This window comes from Dromiciops gliroides, chromosome 2 (assembly GCF_019393635.1).
Source record: "Dromiciops gliroides isolate mDroGli1 chromosome 2, mDroGli1.pri, whole genome shotgun sequence".
NCBI lineage: Eukaryota > Metazoa > Chordata > Mammalia > Microbiotheria > Microbiotheriidae > Dromiciops > Dromiciops gliroides.
The window spans coordinates 321,806,983-321,822,416 of record NC_057862.1 but is presented as its reverse complement, the minus strand read 5'-3'; positions in this window follow the sequence as shown (position 1 = coordinate 321,822,416).

Sequence of the window (15,434 nt, the reverse complement as noted above, 5' to 3'; positions counted from 1 at the left end):
TCTACTTTTTAATATTTATCTGATCTTGCAGTAGCTCCCCTCTATCAGCTTCAATCTACGAATCTGTAAATTGGGGAAAGGGACAGGGAGAAATGATGGGGAAAGGTTATGTGGACTAGATGATTTCTAAAGTTTCTTTTAGCTCTAACAAACTGATTCTATGATTTAAAAAATCAAGCCACAGAACTGAGATTACTCTCAACCAAGTGTTGCTGCCTTATAAAGCCCATCCTCAGTTTCTCTGTGGGATTACAGAGATCTTTGCATCTGTGACAAAGTTATTTTTCCCACTTTACAGATAGAGAAACAAAGTTACAAAGAGTTTAAGTCATTTGCTCAAGGTCAATTCAATTCACTTGAATTCAACAAATATTTATTAAACACTTAGTATGTGCAAAGCCCTGTGCTAGGCATGAAGACTACAAAGATAGAAACACTTCCCCTTTAGGAAGTGACATTCTACTGGGAACAAAACATATATACAAATAAATACATATAAGATAAACCGAGAAAGGACAAGAAATAAATAAATGGGAGGATCAGACCAGGATTCATAAAGGAGGTGGAATATGAGCTGAGTTTTGGATGACCACAGGTTCTAAAATGTGGCTCTGACCACCTCCAGAAAAAGAAACTGATGGACTCAATGCAGATTACAATCTATTTTCTTCTATTTCTTTCTTTTTCTTGTTTGTTTGAGGTGGGGCAGGAAACATGGCTAATGTGGAAGTCTATTTTGCATGACTATATTTGTAATGTTTTGTTTTGTTTTCTTGACTTCTCACTGGATGGTGGAGAAAGAGAATTCAGAAGCGAGAAAAAAAAAATTTTAAAGAAAACAAAAAAAAGTTTATGTGGTTCTGAAGAGGGAGTAAATTCCAACCATGAAGAAAAGTTTGTATAAATACACAAAAGTGGCAGATACAAGGTCAAACTCAAGGAACAGCCACTAAACTCATTTGGCCATGAAGGTCAGTAATGTGGAATAATGCTGAAAGGGCAGACTGGAGCCAGATTATAGAGGGTCTTAAATGCCTGGGTGAGGAATTTGTATTTTACACTAGAGGCAACGGGAAGTTACTGAAGGTTTTCATTTGTTTGTTTTTTGTGTTTACTTGCTTGTTAGCAAGGGAATGATATAGTCAGATCGGTGTCCTAGGACTTATACCTCAAGTCAAATCAACAAATGGTTATTAAGCACTTACTATGTGCCAGGCACTGTGCTATGTACTTTATAATTCTCATCTCATTTGATCTTTGTATTTTACAGATAAGGAAATTAAGACAAAGGTTAAGTCACTTGCCCAAGGACACACAGCTAATAAGTGACTGAGGCTAGAATTTGTAAAACTCAAATATTCCTGACTCCATGTCCAATGTTCTATGCACTATGACACTTAGCTCCCTCAAACAGGAAGGACTGGGAAAGGCTTCTTGAAGAAAATGAGGTTTTGCCTGAAATTTGAAGGATGCCAAGAGGTGGAGATGAGGAGGGAAAGCATTGCAGGAATAAGAGGCAGCCAGTGAAAATGCTTGGAGTTGAGAGATGGAATGTCTTATTTGATGAATAGAGAAGGCCAGTGTCACTAGATAAGGGTATATGGAGGGGCTGCAAGGAGGAGGTTGGTACAGTAAGGTGAAAAAAATGAAAACTAGAAAGATAGAAAGAGGCCAGAACATGATGGGCTTTAAAAGCCAAACAGCAAAATAAATAAATGAATAAATAAATAAATGGGGCAGTTAGGTGGTACAGTGGATAGGGCACCAGCCCTGGAGTCAGGAGGACCTGAGTTCAAATCTGCCCTCAGACACTTGACACTTACTAGCTGTGTGACCCTGGGCAAGTCACTTAACCTCAATTGCCTCACAAAAAAATAAATAGATGATAGATAGATAGATAGATAGATAGATAGATAGATAGATAGATAGATAGATAGATAGATAGATAGATGAATGAATGAATGAATGAAAGCCAAACAGGCTATGTATGTAGCATTTTTTTTCCTTTTTCATTTTGTATTTAAGTTTAAAATTTTAAATTTAAAAACTCCCAAAAAAGTCTAACAGAAGATTTTATATTTGATCCTAAAGGTAATAGGGAGTCACTGGACTTGATTGAATGGGGGTGGGATAGGGTGACATGATCCAACCTGTATTTTTGAAAGATCACTTTGATAGCTAAGTAGAGAATGGATTGGAATGGGAAGAGATGGGGAAACCAACCAGAAGAATTGGTTGTACGATTCTAGGTATAGGGTGATAAATGCCTGCACCAGGCTAGTAACAGAGTAGGGGAGGAAAAGAGGGCACACAGGAGAAATAATAATGAAGTAGATTGAATGTGGTGGGGGCAAAGTAAAGGGAGGGGGAACGAGAGAGTGAGAAGTCAAGAATGACAACTAGGTTGCGAGCAAAAGTGACTGGGAGGGTGGTGATAAATTTGATACTGAGAGTAAAGTCAGGAAAAAGGGAGAGTTTAGTTGGAAGGATAATGAGATATATGTATGTGGTGGTGACTATGGTCTCACACTATGGTGAAGTGTGAGAAGGACAATATGATTGGAGAAAGTGGAAGTGGGGAGACACAATTAGGTTATTAAAGTAGTCCAGATAAGAGATAAGGGGCCTTACCTAAAGAGGTAAGGTACATGACTGTAGATTTATTGTGGAGGTAGAAATCACAGTCAAAAGACTGGCAGAGCTTCAAGTACCAGATCTGTAGTCAAAAGACTTGAGTTCAAATCCCATCTCTTTCTGTATAAATGAATTAACCTTAACCTCTCTGAGCCTGAGTTTCTTCTTCTATAAGATAAGGAAATTGAACAAATCCTGGATGGCGTCTAGGGTCCCTTCTGGGCTCTAGATGTGATTCTAATGCCTATTGATCCCCACATACTTTTTTAATTCATGCCCCTTTTTGATTCCTTTGGCCCTGACCCCCCAAAATGCAGGCTGTGCAGAAGTCTATAAATACACACACTTGAGATACCGATCTCAGAAGTAATCAATATACTCCTCAGGATAACATTCAACTCAAAGCATTTTCCTGGGACACATCTGGAAGAAAAGATCCAATTGGAGAACTGTTAAGAAACTGGGAAACAGTGAAGCACTAGTTGATCTGAGGCACTAGTTAGGGTAAACTACAATCTACCTACCTTCATGACTCAGCCTGAGAGCCATCTCTCCCAAGTCCATAGTGCTTTCTCCCTCCTATCACCTTTCTGACCCCCTGTACCTATCCCTGAGTTTATACTGTCTTGGTTTGTTAAGTAATTTGGGGGGGGAGGGGAGGCAATTGGGGTTAAGTGACTTGCCCAGGGTCACACAGCAAGTAAGTGTCAAGTGTCTGAGGTTAGATTTAAACTCAGGTCCTCCTGAATCCAGGGCCAGTGCTTTATCCACTGCACCACCTAGCTGCCCCTGTTAAGTAATTTTTCATGGGTATGCATCTTTTTCCCTCTAGATTAACTATGAGTTCCTTAAAGGCAAGGATTAAATCTCATCTCTTTCTCCTCCACAGGTCCTAGCATAGAGTTTGACACATAGTAGGTCCTCAATAAAGGCTAACAGGAAAAACAAAAATAAAAACAACAACAATAATATCTGCCATTTATAAAGAGTTTAATGTTTAAAAAAGCTTTTTTCTATATATTATCTCATTAAGTCTCCACACCAACTTTGAGAAGTAAGTCATGCAAGGTATTATTGGCCCCATCTGACAGATGAGGAAACTGAAGCTCAGAGACATAAAAGTCACATGGCTAGCATGTGGAAAAAATGTAATTGAAATCATAGTTAGAATCCTAATTCAGGCCCTACTCCCTCACTTCTGAACTGTCCCAATAGCCTTCAAACTGTTCTTCCTATCTCCATTCTCTCCCCCTCTGACCCAGTGTTCACATGGATTCCAGATTAATCTTCCTAATCTGATCACATTACTTACTTGAGAAAAAAAAAAACAAAAAACAAAAAGAAAAATCTTTCTCAGTGGCTCCCCTTTGTCTAGAGAATAAAATACAAACTCTTTAGTATGGCATTCAAGGCCCTCCACAACTCCACAACTCCACAACACCTTCAGCCTTAGTTCACACTAATTCCCTTCAAGTACTCCGAATTACTGCAAAATCAAAGGATTTAGCCTTATTCAAATTTATTCTAATCTTACCTCTGCATCTCTGCATATTGAAATCCTCTTCTTCCTTCAAAGCTTGTTTCCAATGCCATCTCCTTCAGGGAGCTTTCCCTGACATTATGATGACCACACCACACCCATATAGAAATAACCTCTCCCTTGTCTAGTCTCTCAGTGCTCTGTTTGGACCTCGCCAAATTTAAAGGATAGTATTTGTGTCCCTGTCTCATGCTCCAGGGACAAAGTCTTATTCATATTTGCATCTATCCCCACACCTAAGTAAATAGGTAAACACAGTAAATATTTACTCAGTTGAACCCAGGTCTTCTGATTCCCAAGCCAGGGTTCTTTGGGGCTGGAAAAGAGCTTGGGGGGGGGGGGGTAACTTAATAAATTATAATATATGATGAAATGGAATCTAATTGTGTAGTAAGAAATGATGAAGGATTTCTCTGAAACTGGAAAGATTTGTATAAACTGATGCAGAATGAAGTGAACACAACCAAGAGAACAGTTGATACAATAACAACAATTCAAATAGTTTTGAAAGATTTAAGAACTCTAGTCAATGCAATAACCAACTATGATTCCAGAAGACCCATGATAAAACCTTCTACCTACTTCCTGACAGGAAGTTTATAGGCTCAGGGTATAGACTGAAACATATAATCTTTGGACATAGTGAAAATGGGAATTTGTTTTTCTTCAATATATGTATTCATTATAAAGGTTCTGTGTTGTCTTTTTCTTTTTTCCAATAGAGGGTGTGTGCAGGAGAGAAAAGAGACTTTTGTTTAATAAAAATGAATTTAAATTAAAAAGAAAAACCACAAAGACCTAAGCAGTCATCTATTCCAACCTACATTTTACAGATAAGCAAAATGAGTTCCAACAACATGAAATGATTTGCCCAGGGCCACACAGTAAGAATTAAGAGTGAACCCAAATCTTCTCACCCCAAGTCTAATGTTTTTCCTCTATAGCATATCCTCTCACCCCATATAAATTCATAGAGTAATATCTCACTTAGCTAGAACTCAGTTCTATTTCCCTATGTGGAAGTAGCCAAGAACTAGGAAAGCATTAGTGAAAGCCTCTGAGAATCTGAATTTGATATCACGGAAGCTCACATATTTAATAGACTCCTGGAATATCAGAATTGAGAAGAACCTTGGAGATCACCTAGCCCAGTCCATATCAGAGAAAGAATCTCTTTCACAAAATACCAAAAATTCTGCCATCCAGCCCATCTGAAGATCTCAAGTGATAGGATACTCCCTAGTATTCAACAGTTTGAACAACTCTAATTATGAGTAAATTTCACCCACATATTGTGCTGAAATCTACCTCCCTCTTAAAGTCCTAGTTCTATCCTCTAGAACTAAAGAGCTCACCATTCCTTTACAGAAATGACATCTCAAAAAAAATTTTTTTTAATTTTAATGACATCTCATTCACATTTGTCAAGAGGTAAGTCTAAGACATCATCCCTACAATAATCCTTCAGAAGACAACCCTCATTTGACTCCTAATTTTTCTCTTCTTCAGCCTAAACATAACCAGCTCCTTCAGCTAAATCTGGCATGGTCTAGAGTCCACTCACTGACCTTCTCTGGAAGTGATCCAGAAGAGAAATTGGTCACTTACAGAAAAGATGCTCAGACCCTCCCTTGATGCCTTTTGACCTTTTTTGTTACATTCTTTTAATAAGCTTGTGTATCAACTTTCCAAGGCCACAGCCCATTAGAATGGGACACTGCTACATGGAGTAAGAAGTGACAGCTGACAATGAAGATAGAAAAATATAAATACCAGAACCCAAAGAACACAGTCATTCAAAGCTTATTAGTAAAGAGGAAAATACCTGAGCAATAGTAATAGCACCAGCAGTCTCACTGCATTATAGCCCAATGTCATTATTCATAATTATAATCGTTAGTCACCAAGTACATATCATTTGTACCTATCATGAGCTACACCAGCTAAAGCTGCATTTAGGAATTGGGTGAAAATATTGATTTAGCAAACCCTCAGACATCTGGAAGCCTAAGAGATTGAATCCTCTAGATAAGTGAATGTTTTGAAGAGTAAAGGACTTAGCCCAATAAACAATAAAACTTTTAAATTTTTCAACACCTTCTTCAGAAATCTTTAAAAATGTGTCACTTCGAAAAAAAATGTGTAACTTCCCTGAATGTATAGAATGCCAAACCAGACTACTCATGTGGTGTTAAGGTACACACAATACCAAATGTCTTTGCATTTTGACACTTGGAGACTTCTTGGAGATGAAAAAGTCTATTGTCATGTATGAAAGAAAGCATTAGAATAGTAACAGAACTGGAAGGAAAGTTGGTACCTGTAGAGTAGAGAATGGATGAACAAATTGTTATACTCTCATAATATAGGACCAACCAAGTGGTGTAGTGGATAAAGTACCAGCCCTAGAGGCAGAAAGACCTGAATTCAAATATGGCCTCAGATACTTATTAGCCGAGTGACCCTAGGCAAGTCACTTAACCCTGTTTGCCTCAGTTTCCTCATCTGTAAACTGAGCTGAAGAAAGAAATGACAAACCACTCCAGTATCTTTGCCAAGAAAACCCCAAATGGTGTCACAGAGTCAGACACAGCTGAAACGATTCAAAAATAAAACCCATGAGATAATATTGTTCCATATATTTTTCCTTCTTATCTCTGCTTCCTGGCTTCCCTGGTTTCCTTTAAGCATTCATGAAAAACCCAAATTCAAGAAGGTTTTCCTAGTCCTCCTTAATTTTAATGTCATTGCTTTGAGACTACGTAATTTATCCTATTTCTATCTTATTTGTACACTCTTGATTGCATATTGTCTCCCTCAATAGACTGTGAGCTCCATCAGAGCCTGGACTGTCTTTTGACGTTCTTTGTACCCCCAGTAGGTGTTTAATAAATACTAGTTGAGGGCACAGCTATGTGGCACAGTGGATAAAACACCGACCTGGATCCAGGAGGACCTGAATTCAAATCTGGCCTCAGACATTTGACACTTACTAGCTGTGTGACCCTGGGAAAGTCACTTAACCCTCATTGCTCCGGAAAAAAAAAAACATAAATAAATAAATAAAATACTAGTTGATTGATCAATTGTTGTCAAAAGAAAAATATGAAGAATTTGAAGAAACTTGGGAAGACTTAAATGAACCGATACAGAATGAACTAAGAACAAGGGGAACAATTTACACAGTAATCATAGTAATATAAAAGAAAGCAGCATAGAAAAACTTCAGAATTATAATTAATCCATGGAGAAGTCATGACTTCAGAGGGGAGATAGTTAAGCATATCTGCTAACTCTCAGCAGAGAGGTAGACTCGAGCTATGAAATGAAGCATACATTTTTAGTCATCCTCAATAGGTAGAATTGTTTTGCTTTACTATACTTTTTTCTTATAGAAGGTTAGTAAAGCTGTTGCCTTTTGAGAAGTGATATAAAAAAATCAATGAAACATTTCATATTCATAAAAGAAAAGGAAAACACATTGGCCTAGGGGTCAGGACACTTGGGTTCTGGTTCTAGCTGGGATTTGTCATCAGAAGTTAGAAGTTGTGCATGATTAACAGATGACTTTATGAATTATATTCAATAGATAGCATTCAAGAGGAAAGACATCTGATAAGAAAAAGATGATAAAGGGCTATAGAACATGTAAACTTCTAGACTGGAGGACCCTGAATGCTTTGAGAGACAAGCACTTCTCAGCAGAGCAGTAAAAAGCACATAAATGTGGAAATCAGGAAATCAAGTATCAAGTCCCTGACTCTCTACAAGACCTTGGACAAGTCACCTCTCCTTTTGAATCCTCAGTTTTCTCCTCTATAAAATGAGAATGTCTAACATACTTTCTAAGGCTACTTCTAGTGCCAACAATCCATACTGTAAAGTTCTCTTGCATCTTTAAAATGTTATGCAGCTCAGTTATTCTGTTTTCTAGGTTCAAATGGCCCCTTATTAATAATGGGTCAAATGATGATTTCTAAAGTCCTTTACAGCTCAAACATTCTAAACTTCTAAATGTTCCTTCCAGCTCTGACATTCAAAGCCTCTGGGCTCCTCTGCATTGAGCATTGAGGAGACAGAGACAAAGTGAGAGGAGAGAAGAAGAGAGGAAGAAAGTGTGTGTGTGTGTGAGAGAGAGAGAGAGAGAGAAAGAGAGAGAGAGAGAGAGAGAGAGAGAGAGAGAGAGAGAGAGAGAGAGAGAGAAAGAGAGAGAGAGAGAATAGCTGATGTGCCCACCCAGTCTAGGGCAGTAGCATCTCAGGAGCTGAGTAACTCTGGCCCATTTACTGTTACTAATCAGGATAATTCATCATATTTTAAAGAAGACCCCTGCCCCAGGAAAGAAGACCTGCAGTGAGACAGAGCTGCAGAAGTCTGGAATCCTAAAAGAAATCCAGCATCTAGTTTATGTTGAGAGTGAGACAGATTTGGAAATAAACCAATCCGCTGGATACTGTGAAGACACCAGAGAGAACAAGAGCTCCAGACTACAGAGCCTCAGGGAAAAGTATTTACTTTTTCAGCCTCTTCTTTTTTGTTGTTGTTTTGCAAGCCAATTTTTTAAAAATTTATATATTTCCGGATTCGTGCTCCAAACTCCTGGTTCTGCTACAATAAAAAGAGGCAGTTAGACTTTATGTTTGATGTTCCCTTCTAACTCTCAGACTCTGATTCTATGCATTCCTTGAGAAGGTTGCATAAGGATTGGTTGAAATGAGGATGAGAAGACTTTGAGGAGACATGATTGCTGTCCAAATATTTTGAGAAGGAAAGCAACAGATAATGGATTTGTTCTGCTGGGGCCTAGAAAGCAAAGTTAGAAGCAATGGATAGAAATTAGTTGGCGGCAGATCTTGGCTCAACAAAAGAAAGAACTTCCTTATAGTTTGAGTTGTCCAATCCTGAAATGGACCTCCTGCAGAGGTAGTGTCACAGAAATATAGAATTCCCACATTTTTTAACAAACTTTTGTAAGGGCTAAATTTAGTATGGGAAGAATTCCTTGGGCAGCTCACTTTCAAAAACAAAACAAGCTTATTAATGGGAACAAGTTTAAAACACTATCTGAATCACACAAGTGAGATTAATAGAACAAGAAACAATGTATAAATCTCTGGGGTAAATTTGTTCTATATGAGTTATATTTTGAAAAACTCTCACCGTTTAATTTGATCATTGACAACGCTATACTAAAGATTAGTGGAAATCCAGCACTTCAACAGCTAAAGAAGTGGAAGTATCCAGAGACAACCAGAATCTAGATTCCCTGATGACATCTTAACACTCAAAGAAGACAAGATTTCAAGGATTTTAAATGAACATTTTTGTTTTTTTCTTTCTGTTATTATATACACCATCTGTGATATGTATCTTCTACAGAGGCTTTCCCTCTATAGACATTGTCAAAGTGTAAGTCCATGAGAGACTGTCCCTCTGGACAAAATTTTCCCTTTCTCCCTTTCCTATATTGTTATTAGCATATTGTTTGTTAGCATAGATTATGATATTCTGTTATTTTTTATTGCTTCATCAAGGAAACACCCCGCGTTTCTTAACAAAGCAAAAGGGGGAATGTAAGGAATTAATTGTGATTTGAGGTTTTCATAACCCTATCTTTGCTTTATTATGGTAAGACTAAAAAAATGTAAGCTTGAAAAGCCTAGGAGAAGCCTGGATGTGTACTTTGGGAGATAATTGAGCAAACAAGAGGAACTCTGACCACAGGGAACATTTATTGAAACTAAGTAACTATGCCTCCTCTAATCGCTTCCCCATGTCCACTTGGGTCTGGCTAGATTATAATGGGGACAGCCCATGTGAGTGTGCTGAGCCAATTGGAGACTCGGCATGACTAAGAACCACCCCTCCCCTTCCTGTGGAAAAATCAGTTAGAGATACAGTTGAGATTCAGTTAGAGGGGTTAGAGATTCAGTGAAAAGGCAGTTAGTGAGAGAGGGTTCTGAGAAAAATGGGGAAGGAAGATTAGACATTTAGAGGAGTTGCTGGTCTTTTGACCTCCAGACAAAACAGAAGAGACTGCACAGCTGATTCTCCTTAAAGCTGCAGATTTCGAGTGTGGTGAGTTTGTTTTGTATTTCAGGCAAAGTTTTGAGGTTTTTAGGAGCTAGCTGGGCTGGAGGCAGGTTTGGGTGCCTGGAGTTTTTTTACCCCAGAGATTTATACATTGTTTCTAGTTCTATTAATCTCACTTGTGTGATTCAGATGGTGTTTTAAACTTGTTCCTGTTTTGTTTTTGAAAGAGGCTGTTTCTTTTCTTATTCAATATTAAGGCGAGTTGCCCAATTAACTCTTCCCATACTAAATTTGGCCCTTACACTTGGAAGTATAGGGTCTTAGAGTCATAGAACCTTGGAATGGCAAAGTTATAGAATCATACACTCATAGGTTTTATTCCTATTTTATTTTTTTCCTATGCCTGTTGTCTATTTTCCTTCCTAACCACAAACTGCAACTCAGGTCCCAGTCAGCTATGTCACAAATACCATACTGTCATGGATGATAAAATTAGAGTGAAAAAGTGGTCCAGTGCAACTTGCCCCCAATGTTAAGAGAAGAAAAATATTCATACTACACTACCAGGTATCTAGATCAGGAATTCTTAACCTTTTTTCTATCATGTACTCCTTTGGCAATCTGGTGAAACCTATAAACCCCTTTTCAGAATAATGTTTTTAAATTCATAAAATAAAATTTTACAATGGAAACCAATTATATTGAAATATAATTATCAAAATATTTTTAAAACAAGTTTGGTACTTATGGAATTGAAGGTTGATTAATATCTTAATTGTGAATAATTATGATTATTATTAATCATTGTTATGATTAACCTGTGCTTATAATTAATTATGATTAATACCTGCTTATAAAATATACAATGGAAATTAAATAGTTAATCAATGAATAAGCATTTTAATGTTTTATTGATACTTTAGAAGTTTTGCCCTGTACTTTGGGATTTTTTTTACTTTGATATTAACTTTAATTAATTTTTTCAATTATCAAGTATTAATTTTTCCCTCCAACCTCCTCTTTCCCACTAGAAAAAAAGAAAAAGAATGTCTTGTAACAAATAAGTATAGTCAAAGAAAAGAAACTATATTGGCCATGTCCAAACACGTGTGTTTCATTCTGCATTATGATCCATCTCCTTTCTGTCAGAAGGTAGATAGCATTCTTTGTCATTGGTCCTCTGTAATTGTGGTTGATCATTGTGTTAATAGCTCTTGTCTTTAAAAATTATTTATTTTACAATATTGTTGTTAAAAAAGTTTCTCTTCATAGTGCTCACTTTGCTCTGCATCAGTTCATACAAATTTTTTAAGGTTTCTCTGATACCTGATATCTTCTTCATCATTTCTTATGGCATGATAGCATTCAATTACATTTATATACCATAACTTGTTCAGCTGCTCCCCAGTTGATGAGGACCCTCAGTTTTATTTACTAACACATATAAATATGTTTTACATATGAGTTCATTTCCTCTTCCTTTGTTAGTATCAATGGGTCAGAGCATATGCACAGCTTAGTGCTTTAAGGGGAATAGTTCCAAATTGCATTTCAGAATGGCTACACCAATTCCCATCTCCACCAATGGTACATCATCTGTTTTCCTGCAGCTCCTCCAACATTTGTTATTTTTCTTTTTTGTCAATTTTACCAGTCTGATGAGTGTAAGTTGAAATCTCAGAGTTGCCTTAATTTGCATTTTCTTATTATTAATGATTTAGAGCACTTTTTCATATAACTCTAAATAGCTTGAATTTCTTCCCTTGAACAAGCATTTTAAGCACTATGTAAAAAGTGCTGGGGATACAGAAACAAACCAAAAAATCCCTACCAGGGCAGCTAGGTGGCACAGTGGATAAAGCATTAGCCCTAGATTCAGGAGGACCTGAGTTCAAATCTGACCTCAGACACTTGACACCTACTAGCTGTGTGACCCTGGGCAAGTCACTTAACCTTCATTGCCCTGAAAAAAAAAAAAAAAGGACATTTTAAAAAAATTTTTTAATTAAAAAATCCCTACCTTCAAGAAGCTTACATTCTCCCAGAGGAAATGCAACATGTAAACATACAAAATATAAAATAAGTATGGTAATTTCTTGGGTGATAGAGGACACTAGCAGCCAAATATATAAGGAAAAGCTTCCTGTAAAATCTGGATCTAGAACTAGCTTTGAAGGAGGTAAGGAATCCTAGCAGTTTAACATGAGAGGGGGTACATAGTAGGCATGGAATACAGTCTGTGCAAAGGCATAAAGAAGGGACCAGGAATATCATATGTGAGGGCCAGATAGGTCAGTTTATGTAGACAATAGAGTACATAAAAGGAAGTAATGTGTAATAAGTCTGTAAAGGTAAGCTAGAGCAATATTGTGAAGGGTTTTAAATGACTAACAAGCGGAAGAGTTTGCATTTGATTCTAGAGGTAATAGATAGGGCTCAATGAAAAGGTAAAACCTGTGCTTTAAGAAGATCACTTTGGCAACTGTCTGGAGTATGGAATGGAGAGAGGAAAGACATCCTCTTCTCCTCGAATTTTCAAAATAATAATAATTAATTAATAATCTCTTAGCACTTTTATCTGTACACATCCACATCTATTCTCTCATTTAATCCTAGCAACATGCCCTGTGAAGCAGGTAGGACATTTATTGCTATTGCAAAGACAAAAAGGGAGGCCCAGACAAGAGAAGTCATTTTTCCAAGGTCACGCAAGGAATTAGAATGCAGCACTCCTGATCCTCAGTTCTGCTTTTCCCCTGCACTGCAGGGCCCAGCCCTGACAATAATTGTCCACAGCCCAGCTGAGATGATTCTTCACAAAACAAATGCCTGTCGGGAATCTCCTTAGCCCCCAGTGCATCCTCAGCCTCCAAAACCAAACAAGCCCCTTGATGTGAGGTTTCGTGGGGCCATCTGCACAGAGGTTTAATGAGTGGTTTGTGATTTCTCAGTGTCTGCACTTAGCTGTTTTCTTGTCACAGGGATATGGCCCTTTTGCCACAACCTAATGAAGCCCTTTAGCCCCCTCACAGCCTAAATAAATCACCTTGGCCTCCTCTCATCTGTTCCAGAATGAATAGCTTCCTTGGTCAGGGAAATTGCCAAAAAAGAAAAAATGCTGAAGTCTGGAAGAGAAAAGATTGAACCTTTCTAGGGTTTGTGTGTGCAAAAAAGAAACAAATCCTATCTTCGACTGTCTCTGCACCAGAATGAATCACAGGCTAATAGAGCTGAAAAGGACCTTAGAACATATAGTGTCAGAGTTGGAAGGAACGCTTGAACATAGAATCTCAGTGCTGAAAAGGGGGACGGGAACAAGCATTTATTAAACACCTACTACATGGCAGGTACTGTGCTAAGCATTTTACTAATATTATCTCTTCTGATCTTCACATCAACCCTGGGAGGTAAATGTGATCATTATTCCCATCTTATGGTTGAGGAAATTAAGGCAGACAGAGGGTAAGTGACTTGTCTAAGGTCACACAGCTTACTAGCTGACCTCAAGTAGTTGAGGTCAGATTTGAATTAAGGTCTTCCTAACTTCAGAACCAGAACTCTATCCACCATGCCTCTTAAGATCCTGAAAATAGATCTTGAAAAGGACTTTGGAATAGAAAATAAAGAATGTTAGTGCTAAAAAGGACTTTCAAAGACCATCTGATACTACTCCCTCAGTTTACAAATACAGAAAATGTGCCCAGAGCTCGATGTGAATTCCCCAAGATCACACAACCATTGAGTGGCAGAGCCAGAGCAAGCACCCAAATGTCTTTGGCACATCCCCCACATCCTCAGGGTGTTCAGAGTTCTCCCCATTCTACTCTCACTCAGTCCTATCCTCCCCAAATAATGCTCACGTACTTTTGCATGTTTTATCTCATCTGCCATTCACAACCTCCTGGTCAAATATTCATATTACAATGAGGAAACTGGAACTTTAGAAAAGTGAAGCCCTTCATGCAAGATCACCCAGATACTAAGCTGCAGACCTCTCCTTTGCTGTTCACAAACTTACCAGCACCTTCCCTTTCCCTCAGACCTGTGCTAAGAAACTTTGGCCAATGATGGGCTAAGTTATAAGGGCCTACAGGCAGCATGTGATGGTGGAAAGAAAATCACTTTGGAATCTTGGGTCTTGAGAGACCTAGGTTTGAGTCCTACTTCCAACAATTGTTTGACCTCAGACAAGTTTCCCTCCCCTGGCCTCGGTTTTCATATCTGTAAAATGCAGGGATGGACCAAGTCATCTCTAAGCTTCCTTGCAATTCTAAGTTCTAATTGTCTCTTCTTCCTCTAATCTAACTTGTGACCTTAGGCAAGTCACAACCTCTCGAGAACTCAACTTCTTCATCTGACAGATGAAGAGGTTGGGAGGAGCAGCTAGGTGATGCAGTGGATAAAGCACTGGCCCTGGATTCAAGAGGACCTGAGTTCAAATACAGCCTCAGACACTTGACATTTAATAGCTGTGTGACCTTGGGCAAGTCACTTAACCCTCATTGCCCAAGAAAAAAAAAAAGATGAAGAGGTTGGGACAGATGACCTCTACACTCTTCCATAGTAGCAAGAGCTAGGTATGCTTGCGCATCTGCTCCAGATCTATTACTCCTTCCTACACCAATGCTGTGCTCTATGTTTTAAGGAACTTTCTAACTCTGACATTCTATGTTCTGTTTAAGGGTCCCTTCAAGCTCTTCTATTTAATGCTCTAATGTCCCTTCAAGTTGTAGTGTTCTGTGCTTCCATGACCTTATAATTCTAATATCAGGTGATTCTTTGGCTTATACAAAGCTGGTTTTTTTGGTTTTGTTTTGTCAACTTCTTTGCTTCAGACAGAAATGGAACAAAGGAGGATGTAAAATGCTCAACTCTGGAGGCTCGAGAATAATAACGCAATCTCCCTGGGCCTCGGAATGATGCCTGAGTTGATTTTATTGTCCAAAGTTGCAGGCTGGCAACCAGCTCTGGGTTTTTTTCCTTCTAGTGACTTTGCCTGGGCTGTTGCTAGAGCCAAAAAGAAAGGAAAAAAAACCCACCCAGGCTGATGTCTGCACCCTTCCCTGCCAAAGATAAATTATGTTGGTTTTTGCAAGTGAGTGAATTGGGACAGGAGAAAGATTTTGCTAGAATAAAATGTTCTGGCCTAGAGAGGTGACTTCAAGTAGGTTTAGTTTTCTCAGCTTACAAAGGCTTTGAGGTCCCTTGAATTAGTTTCTGGACCTGA